General features: G+C 37.8%; 1 protein-coding gene across 1 annotated transcript in view; it reads right to left on the reverse strand.

Annotated features, from left to right (window-relative positions):
- The window catches only part of ror1 (receptor tyrosine kinase-like orphan receptor 1), a 118,014-nt gene that overhangs the window by 9,764 nt on the left and 96,069 nt on the right, over positions 1 to 12,181 (reverse strand). The gene's annotated exons all lie outside the window — the stretch shown is intronic.

The following is a 12,181-nucleotide window of genomic DNA, read 5'->3' on the forward strand; positions in this document are numbered from 1 at the left end:
TGTTTCACAAGTTGTATATTTTTCCCAGGCCAAAAGAGCTGACATAACTCGATCGTTTTTTACAAGACTATTAATGCACAAATACATAAAATAAAAAACAAACTAAGCCCACCAGATACTCAGTGGGGTTCAATCGAAAACAGCAGATGAAAATAGATGTATTTTTTTGAGGGTGTCATTCAAATACTAAACACAAGAGGGCAGTAAATGTCACTAAATCACACAAATTCACACACTCCAATACAACAAATGACTGCGGAACCAAACTTTACAGAATTTAATCAGCCAATACAATATAAACCCTCCATGTGAAAAATGCATTCAAACAGAACACAATAGAGATCTGGAGATCTAATTTTAATCATACAGAATATCATAAATAATACAGAAAATAAAGACTTATGGTTGTGCGTCCACATGTCCTACCCTGTAATTTAAACCATATGAACGTGTGGTTCTCTCACAAAGTGTATGTCATCCATACACACTCTTGTTTGAGAAATAGGCAAAGACTGAGTCATTGCTGGACTGTGTACGAGTAATACTTGGATTTGCAGTGTGGTAAACCAAAACGATTTAATTTCGAATAAAATATGAAACTAAAGAGAACCCCATCAGGAAAATCATCAGGTTACGAACAGACTAAATAAACAGACAAGAATTGGAAAAAATCAGATTCAATTAAAAATATTTGTGGTGTTAATGAAAAGCAGGCGTGTGTAAGGTCAGAGGTCAAAAGTCACAGCAGTGTCTGAGCAGCGTACGTCAACCCAGACCCCAACACTCAATCTATCTTCTCCACACGTGTATAATAGATGTCTTAAGATATAATGACAGACTTACACATCCAAGAGTTTCCTTCATAAAGAGATACTCCACCCATAAAAAGACAATTCTGTCGTGAATTACTCAACCCCAAGTTGTTCCAAACCTGTATCAATTTCTTTGTTCTGCTGAACACAAAGACAGATATTTGGAAGAATGTTAGCAACTGATATTTCTGGGGCACCATTGACTACCATAGTTGAAATATTTCACAGAAAATGTCAAATGATACCATCACTGTAACACACTACCAACAGTGTACATGTTTCCAAATCTGGAAAGTTTATGTTTGGAAAATTTATCCTGTCAAGCGTCGTGTAAAACCAGAGAAAGAATCCAGCGCAATGACAGACGCTGGAAAACACAGCTTCACAGCTTTCCAATATGTGCGTCACAGGAGAATGCATTGGTAACTGTGGCCACCCACAGAAAGCTAAATGACAAGGAAGAATAAAAGAAACCGAGTTAAATCAGGTTGTTGTGGAGAACTACAACCTATTTTTGCATTAGCTTAAGTCTCTCTAACGCTCAATTTCTTACATTCTCTTTGTCTCCCGTTCTGTCTTACACACATTTAGCACAATGCCGGCAGTTCGTCGGCTGTATGAACGTGCATGAGCATTTATTTGTATCAACAGGAGAAGTGCACAGATTTTAACATGCAGGACGCTGATGTGATGTGCTTTTCAGCTTTGACACATTGTGGAATTCCTCAAAGTGTCCTGTTAAACCTATTGAGCTCAGACAGGAAGGAGTGAACAGATAAAAACTGTTCCCTTGTGTGCTGAGTAGAGCAAAATCAACCTGGGGAAGATGCGTACGGAACACACAAAGATGAATGTCTTAATCTTCAGGGTGTCTTATTCGTGAGGGTGTGTAGGTAAAACCATTCGCACTCAATTATACAGCGGGGTCCTTAAGTCCAAGAGCACTTGTGAAAACGCTTTTCTTTTCCGTTCTTTTCCTATTTATGTAAGCAAGAGGTACCTTATTGCTTTCATAAATAAGGTATGATTGTGAATTATACACCGCTATTGACCAATTAGAATCAAGAATTGTAACTGTTTTATAATATGAAACATTTCACTAGAATAAAATAAATAAATTGCCACATTTTCCTTTAAAAATATGAATTTCTTAGTATTTGTATGTTTAGGTATATTGTGTGCTTTAAAGGCCCAGTGTATGAAATTTAGCGGCATCTAGTGGTGAGGTTGCGAATTGCATCCAATGGATCACTCCACCCCTCCCCCACTCCTTCGAAGAACTACGGTGGCTGACACAGGACTAACATATCATCCTGTTTCGCTTATTTTGCCAAAAGAGATGACGTATTTACAAAACGCGCTACTGTAGAAACAACAGGGTGAATTCCATGCAAGGGACCCGCGGTCAGAGATACTCTTATTATAGAGATGGGAGGGTCTGTAATCCTTCCAATTGGTGAACCCGTAACGGCTAACAAAACCCATTGACATCCATTCAAAAACTAGCATCCGGTCTTCTTTCCTGCGTTCCGCTAAAGCCAGGGCGTTAGCATTAGCCGTTACGCTTTTTTGCTTAATGGTTGCAGGCTTTCCTTTTAAAAGGGCTTTGCGGCGGTGTATGTAGATAGAAATAGCTCATTCTAAGGTAATAAAAACATAACGCTTCATTATGTAAGGTCTTTACACACCTTTGAAGACATAGATATGTACAGTATATTATATTGCATTTCTGTCAATAGATCCTCCAAAAAATTACACATTGGACCTTTAAAAAAACTTTCACTCAAGAATCTCACGTGCTTTAATTGGAAGCATGGAAATCTGAAACTTCTGGAACACAGATTTGGGTACACAGTGACCTGAAACTAGTGTGCAATTGTATTTATTTAATTGAAAATCCAAAGTTTTTCATATTTATGGTGTGCTCAGACTTTAAGATATACATTTAGACACATACACACAGGGGTTACGAACAGAATATTTCTGCCTCTTCTCCAGCTATCAGAGCCCTCTGCTTTCTCCAAATCAAACCCACATTAAGATGTCAGTTCCTCAAAAATGAATAACCTCGTCTAAACAGAGAAGCGATTGAAAGATTTCCTTGTTAAAACAATACGCTCATGAAGATGTCAGTACTACACGCTAACACAGTAAGGAGAATGGATTTGTGTCATCAGTGTTACTGCACACACCCTGGAGCCCAATAAATGTATCAAGATATTCCCACTCGGAAACAATCTCCAATCTCTTTGGCCTGATGCCTCTTCCATCTTTTCAGCCTTCCTCCCTCCCACATCATCCATTATATAGCTACAAACACCTCCCTAAGATGTTCCTCGAGACCTTTTCCTCCTGTTCCACATGTTGCTCCACTTGAAATTGAGTTAGCAGCAAGGAGGTTGATGAGTAGGGACAGTGAGATACTGAGATGAATGCCTGTAAAGCGTTTCAAAGCAATGCCGTGCAGAAATGTGATTTTGAAGCAGATGTGACTGCCGAATGGATATTTCCACTTAGTTCAGATCTGAAGATTCACTGGCTTTCATTCAGAGAACCAATTGTTGCAAAGAATCAAAGTTTTACTTCTTACAGTCACGGAAAACCAGGAATTATATTGGCAAACTACATAAGCAGGCCTGAAAACACGATGGATAAATGCGATTTTAAGAAGTCATGGAAATCGTTCTAGTTTTGCTCAGCACGGTTTGCTCAGATATTGTTTTTTGTGGGAGCTTGTGCAGAGGAAACCTTGGCCACAATTCATGAGTCTGTTAACATGAGTCTGTTTCAAAGACTGGTACCTGGCATACAAATTTGCCAATATCTATAAAATGGTATTTTTGGAGTTAAGGAAAACTTAAATGTGCAATAGAAATGCAATATAATATACAGTACATAACTATGTCTTTAGATGCATATAAAGCCATTACACAACGAAGCATTGTTTTAATTACCTTAGAATGAGCTATTTCTATCTACATACACCACTAAACGGACAAACTGTACAGAGTGCGTTTCATAAATACGTTATCTTCATCAAAGCGAAAACTTGACGACAACTTTGTCCTGTATCAGCCACCGTAGTGCATCAAAAGGTAGGGGTGGAGTGAGCCGTTGGTTGCAATTTGCAACCTCACCACTAGATGTCGCTAAATTTCACAAACTGGACCTTTAAACTTCATTTTCTAAGTGCTAGTTTTATTTAAATATTTAGTTGAAATTACATGTTGCAAATCAATTGCAAGATATTTAGGAGTAATTATTTTATATCCCTAAACATGCTCAGACTGTTTTTCCTGACAAAAGAATCCCTACTAAACATTCAATAAAACAAATGCCAGATCACCCCCCTTTATTATTTTATAACCTCCAAATGTATTTGAGGTTCTGGAAGTATCCAAATTCATGTCACACTTTATGTGATCATAAAAAAAGTTATTATATGCAACTTTGGAGTTTCTCATACTTAACATATTGATCTCCAAAATGTGGTCACCAAAAACAATAATGTGTTTAAATTACTTAATGACTGTCAGCTTGCCATGCATTATAAACATTAAAGTCTATGTATATTATCTATTCTGTATTGATGTAACATTCTCCAGAGTTAAATATTTTCTGTTTTTTTAATACATTTTAGAGAAAAGTTTCAGTTTCCAAAGATAGGCAGACTGCTTGGGTCTTTAAAATGGAGCTGCACACACACACAATCATTGAGGTTTCTGAGACCATTTTGTATGTAAAAAGTGGGCCACGTAAAACCTTGCATAACAGGGGTTTAAAATCGGAGTCTGCATTAAATAAAGCCTTGTGCTGTATTTTGAGTGTTTAAGAAAAGATTCAATTCATCCTTAGGTATACTTTTTGCTTGACCTGGGTCGCTGGCAGTATATTTAACAATGGGGGTAATATGGGTAACAGTGGACTGGTTTGTCCCTGATGCGGGGGGCCTGTGGTCCGTGACTTCATCTAAAGAGGAAGAGAGAGACAGCCACCGAGGGACTCTCATTAGGAGCCATGAAGAAAACGGGGAATGAGTCCTCATGTTACACAACCACAATAGCAGCCTCTATTACAGAAGGAAAGGACGCAACCCTGCGACCCCTCAGCTTTCCCTGAAAGACAGAGAACAGAGCCTGCAAACTAGAGACCAGGCTCATAACTTGAGTCTAGAAAATCTGTTACAATCAGAAATGTGGAAAAAAAACTTAACCAGAATTGTGATTATTTAATTGATTAATTTAATTAAAAAATAATCGTCATCAATAAATCATCATCAATAATAATAATAATAATAATAGTTGTTGTTATTATTATAAACCACTGTTATTCATTATTATTGGTAATAAATAGTATTAATGACAAATCTAATAATTCTAACAACAACAACAACTATCATAATTATTATTTGTTATTAGTGATGCTTTTGAAAAAAGCTCACTATTACTCTTCGGCATACTTATTATTATTCTTTTTCTGGACACTTTTCGGCGCGTAACTCGTCCCTCAGCTTTTGTCGTAGACCCATGAATGAGGGCACAAATCGACCGGCTTATTGAGGAGACCTGTGCTGTGACTTTTATAAGCGATCGGGTGGGGGGTGTTCGATAGGGGGGCGAAAAACCACCCGAAAAATCCCATTGACTTAACATTGCTCCCAACTTTGACAGGTCGCAGCTCGGAGCGAGGATATCGTAGAAACATGCGGCTTACCACCCTTTAAGAGGCTATCAGGCTCTGTAACAACATACATTACAATGGGGTGTAAGTTGCACCCCTGGGGCGTAAGAGCCACCCAAAAATCCCTGTATACTTATAATGGTCCCATAGACTCCCACAAAAAAAGGAACAGATTTTTTCTTAGCATTAGACCCATGAATGAGGGCTCAAATCGAGTGCCCCATTGAGGAATGGTGTGCTATGACTTTTAGAAGCGATCGGGTGGGGGGTGTTCGATAGGGGGGCAAAGAAACACCCGAAAAATCCCATTGACTTAACATTGCGCCGAACTTTGATGGGTCGTAGCTCTGAGCGTGGATTTCGTAGAAACATGCGGGTTGCCACATTTGAACAGGCTATCAGGCTCTGTAAGAACATCACTCACAATGGGGTGTAAGTTGCACCCCTGGGGTGTAAGAGCCACCCAAAATTTCCCATTGACAGGAAACATGCCCATATAAGGCGTAAAACTGTCCCGTGTTGAATATCTTCGCACTACAACCACTTAGAGACAAGGGGGTGGGCTCATTTTACTCAGGCAACCAATCAGTGTCACATGATCGTCATGAAGCTATTAAGCCACGCCCATAGCAACCATTTACAGCAACCTAGCAATCGATCCTATAGACTCCCATTATAAAAAGTCCAGGTGGATATCTTTGCAACACAGTGTCATAGAGACAAGGGGGTGGGCTCTTTTGACTCAGGCAACCAATCAGTGTCACATGATCATTATGAAGCTATTAAGGCACGCCCATAGCAACCATTTGCAGCAACCTAGCAACCGATTCCATAGACTCCCATTATAAAAAGTCCAGGTGGATATCTTTGCAACACAGTGTCGTAGAGACAAGGGGGTGGGCTCGTTTTACTCAGGCAACCAATCAGTGTCCCAGGAAGTTCATTTAGCTACGAAGCCACGCCCATAGCAACAAAACATGTTAACTTAGCAACCGTTTAAAAAGACTTATATCTCTTCATCAGAACAACATAGAGACATGGGGGTTGGTTCGTTTCACTTTTGGCTTTAAGCATCATCAATTGGCATCTGCCAAGCCACGCCAATAGCAACCAAACAGGTTAGCCTAGCAACCATTTAGCAACACCTATATCTCTGCATTAGAACATCATAGAGACACGGGGATTGGTTTGTATCACTCATAGCTTAGAGTATCATCACTTGGCAAATGCCCATAGCAACCAAACACATTAGCCTAGCAACCTTTTAGCCAGATGTATATCTCTGCATCAGAACATCGTAGAGACATGAGGGATGGTTCGTTTCACTCGTGTCTTAGAGTATTATCAATTGGCAGATGCCAAGCCACGCCCATAGCAAACAAACACATTAGCCTAGCAACCGTTTAGCAATATGTATATCTCTGCATCAGAACATTGTAGAGACATGGGGGTTGGTTAGATTCATTCGTAGATTCATCACCCTAGCGCCCAGTTCCGTGGTTTGCCACAAAGCATCACTCACATTTTCTTCAGAAAATGTACCTATCTAGTTATTATTATTATTAGTAGTAGTATTGTTTTTATTTTAAAAGACAAAATTGATTAAACTATAACAAATGTTATGCTGTTATTATAGTCTTACTGTACTGCTACAAACCCACATTAATTTCCAACATGGGTAAAGTACCTATTTATCTATTTTTACTTTATTACACTGTAAACACATTCCCATATCATTTTTTTTCACATAACCGTATAGTCTGTGAGTGGAAATCCAGTCTGTGAGAAGTCAAATGTACTGTATCATTAGGACGCAAACTCAATTATTTCGCAATTACAATTTGTAACAAGGTAAGAATATAATTTAATAAAACAAAGTCTAATTCAGATGATAAAGAGAGGCAAGAAAAAGATAGCAACAGATGACCTTTTAGATAAAGCATCACAAAATTATTGAATTTTGACAAAAAAATTCACATAAAATCGCATGGACAGGCCTCTGCTGACTCACACCCCTACAATACAACCAATGTTGTACTTTTCAGGTGATGTTAACAACCGTCCATCGACACCTGACGGAAGCTAGAACCTTCCCCTAATCTCATCACTCTGCACTATACTGACCACGTCACATCCTCTGTAATGAAGCGTTGGCTCTAATTTCATCTGTGTCCACTGAAACAAACTTAAGAGAATCAGTTGTTCGCCTCTACTATAATTCCCACAGCTGACTAGCTTACACACTGTGTGCTTGAGTGATTTGCAAAACAAAAAGAGTAGAGGGGTCAAGCTGTTGAGGGCCCTTTAAGATGGGAGGTGGAAACGTACACTGGAGCAAAATAGCTCATGTTTGTTTTCTGTTCACTGAGCCACAGTGTGTACCAACCATTCACTAACAAGCCTACTAGCCGAGGTGTGACACAACATTCAAAGGGGGATGTTCACTAAGATAAGTTGTTTATTTGCACATTCCATCTGCATTGTCTTAGCTTCTGCAATTATGCAAATCAGGTAATAGTGCGTGGCACAAAACAGCCCACAACGACAAAATAAATAAAAAATAAAAATAACATACATTCATACATAGTATAATAATAATTTTATATAAATGATCATAATAAACATCATAATCATAATAATCAGACATGTTTTTGCAAGTGAATGCAAACTGTACAGTGAATTCACTCCTTAGTGTGTGTTTGTGTGTGTGTTTGTTTAAACAGATATTAGTACATGTGTTCGTGTAAAAGTTATAAAATTGAATCCTGACACCACAGTATTTGAGTTCCTATGTTATTGCGCTCTCCATGGATCTACAGTCGTCTGCCAAAAAAGCGCCCGAAGTTCATGCTGTAATCAGCGTTGGCTCCAAAAGCTGGCAAAGCACGACTAAACTGACAACATGACTTATATAATCACAAATTGGAGTAAAGAACAGCCTCTTTCCAAAAGATTTCCTCCATCGTGTTTGTGATTCGTCTCACCTTGTAATTTTGCAAAGCCAAAGCGTCGATCATAATGCACGTGTCTATTTAAACGACAAGAACATGCATGTTTAACACAACCAGTGTGTTTTTTTATAGTGACTGGGGAACAAAAAACAAAAATGGAAATATTAATAAATAGGTTCCCTCGACACAGCTGTCTACGCCTTCTATAGGCGTGATCTGTTCTGTCCATATCAACAGAAGAAATGATTATACATTATACATAAAGTATCATTAAACTATCTTCACTAAAACATTATTTCAAAACTTTAGGATATTCAAAGTTGCAAAAAACATTCAAACTGAAAGGATCTTGCTCTGCAGGTACGGGTTATCCATTTAAGAGGGGCCCTGGGAATAAAGTTCATGCTCTACCAATAAAAGTACATTTACTGGCCCCGCGTCCCTCTAAAAGTAATGGGAAAGAGACATAACTTATTCCCCTCAGTGAAAAGAAGATAAAGAAAGCGTCCCTGAAATTTCATTCATATTTACAGTTGTGTGTCCGAATGCGTGCCCGCTGTAGATCAGAGAGAAAAAAATCTGAAGGCTTTGGCTGCCAGACTTTGTTCATGGAAAAGCCTGAAGCGAGTGGGTGTGAAAGAGAGTGAACTGAGGGCGGGGTAACACACCAGGACTGATGGTGTGGTTAAACCAAAGAAATTGGGGATACCAGAGCCTAAACAAGTAAAAGGGCATGCGTGAGTATTTACATCACACTGCACCATCAGGGATGTAACCACACAGTCTTTCCTTCTAGGACTTTTCTCTTTAAATAACAGCGCAGTATAGAGAGAATTATGTTGGAACATGGTCATGTTTTAATAATTGTATCGATATTATGCATTTTCTGTGTGCCGTGGAAATATTTAAGTGTTTTTATAGGTGGGATTTCATTTCACCGTGTACATGCTGCTTAAATGCAGTTTTTATGTCTTTTGGGAACCGCTGTAGGCAAATATAATCATAATATAATTGCCTCATCTCACCGTGAAGGGGCCCATGCACAGGGACGGTCCCCTGCAGTGCCTCCAAACCACTTGAATGGTATTTAGATTAGACTGGACAATGGACTTGATTATAAAAATATTTTTGTCCATTTTAAAATTTTAGTTGAGACAGTGAAAGAACAGGCAGAAATGATGGGGTAGGGGAGGGGGGTTCAGGAAACCAAGAAATGACTCAAGCAAGAATCAGGCTCTGTCTAAATATAATCTGCCAAATAAGCTTACATTTTTTTATATATTGCATAATTAATTCGTATTAGTTATAAGTTTTTAAAGCACCCAAATGATTTTGTCTGTTGTCTTTTGACTTTCATACCTATTACAATTCCACATAAAGTATTCTGTATACTATTGTGTATAACATACACATGTATATAAATATCATTTTTAATCAGTGAGTAAACTTTATGTGCACCATTACATCATAAAGAGAGACAACAGAGAAAGAAGAGATACAGTTACAGGGATACAGTGCTGTCACAAACAACACAAATATATTTTTAAGATCTCTTGATGATATATATAAACAAACAAATCCAAAATAAATGAACAAAATCAATATCATGCAAGCTCAAACTATTTCCATAATTTTCAACAAGAACTTACCAGAAACGTTTTGCTTGGCTCTATGATTTCCCACTGGTGATAAAATCTGGAAATCCTTGGAAAAGCTTATTACATTTATTTCTGTCTGTTTGTTCAAATCTGTCAAACAACCCAATAACTACATATAACCTAAAACAGTATCCATGAAAGAATAATCAAATTCATTCAATTCAATTCTTGAAAACTATTCATAAAAACAAAAGCTACTTGCCATATATGAGGCCAACAGAAGGTGCTGTACGTGCCAAGATACCAATGAGGAGAAGATATGGTCATTCAATTATTCAAACAGTACAATACTTAACTAAAGGCAAAACAAACCATATTCATTCTATAACCTCAGTCTATAATGCTTATTTCTATTTATACAGCTTTTTAATACATTTACACAAACATACTCCACAGGATTGTACAGTGCGACATACATGTCGGACATGCTACGAAAAAATCTGTCTGTCCTAAGAGTAAATTAGCCAGTGTAGCATGCGTGCGATACACGATACCGTTTGGCATGTGCATTAAACAGAGCTGCATGTTTTTGTGAAGTGCGTTTGTCGTCGTGCTTGTTAGTGTGTGACATTAATCAATGGCCCACCTCAGTATTTCTTAGTTTTAGTCTATGTTGAGCGTTTACTGGCGGCATTGAGTCCATATACCTAGATGCATACTAGAGAATGCGGAATCCTGTTATTTAAATCTGGCTGTTCTGCTTGTCTGTGTGAATGAGCTGCAAAATTTTACCACGCGTGACACTCACCTCATTTGTAAGTCGCTTTGGATAAAAGCGTCTGCTAAATGACTAAATGTAAATGTACATGAACTTCATCTCCAGAGTTGCTCTGAGAGTTTATTTCATGAGCATTTTACTGTTTGAATAAAAAACTATCGTCAAACCCACACTAAACCTCAAGCGTCTTCTCGACGACCTGTCAAAATAAAAGTCCGGTTAACTTGAACACTCAGACGAAAAAATACTGAAGTGTCCTATAGTATTTGCTATAGAAAATAGTAGTGCCCTTGTAGTAAACTGTATAAAACGTGTAGTTACTAGTAAGGTTTAAAAATTCCTATAGTATCTAGGAATTTTACTACAGTTTACTATAGTAAATAGCTACTATAGTATACTACAGTATTTTATGTGGACAAATATACCACTATTGTATTGTAAAAACAAAAAACACAGAACTTAGAAAAACTTTAGGCAAAAAAAATTATATTGCCCTTATTTATCCTGTATGTAACATTAATATAATTTGTAATTTACCTGCCTATTCATATTTTTTAATGATTACAATAGATGTCTTATACTTGTGCTACAACAGTTTGGCCTGACCTCCAAATCTTCAAACCTCTGTAGCACCAGTGCTATGTGCAAAAAAAAAGTTCACGTACAGCCCTGCTCCAGCAGGATCAGTCATTTCATATATACAAAGTACTATATACTACAATTTTTCATATACCCTGGTATTTACATTACACCAATAACCTAAAATAATACCATGGTAGTATCATGGTATCACCATGGTATCTTTGAAAATATTTTATTACTGTCTTGTCTTCACACAGTTATCATCTAATACAGGTAATACTTTTATAGTTTTATAAAATCTTAAGTCAATTTTGCTCTGATTAACTAGAATGACAATATTTTAATTTTGTTTATAATGACCTTGTGTTCGCTGATATCAGCTGGCATGTATTAGCGGGCCGCTAAAATAAAGATAAACAGAGTGTCCTCTGACTGGATGGTGTGGTCTGCTGATGTAACTGAGTAATAGAGGTTAATATGCAGTCATATAGGGGTACAAGGGAGATACGGTGACCCGGGCTATTTGCCCTACGACTGAAAAGAATTTTTGAAGCAAGGTCAATCTCAAGTTTCAGTCTGTACCTCTGCCACAGACCGTATCAGGTCAAGAGTCATATACCAAGAGACTCATATTAAAGCTCCAATCTTCAGTCAATCAACACTTAGTTTAAAGAGTCCCATAACAAGGTAGAGATTGTGATCTGGACCAACCCTGCAATATGTGTGTGCAGGGTGGGCTGTTATCTCTGGTTATTAGCAACCAGTTTTGGAGCTACAAAA

Source organism: Triplophysa rosa, linkage group LG7 (genome assembly GCF_024868665.1).
Source record: "Triplophysa rosa linkage group LG7, Trosa_1v2, whole genome shotgun sequence".
Taxonomy (NCBI): Eukaryota; Metazoa; Chordata; class Actinopteri; order Cypriniformes; family Nemacheilidae; genus Triplophysa; species Triplophysa rosa.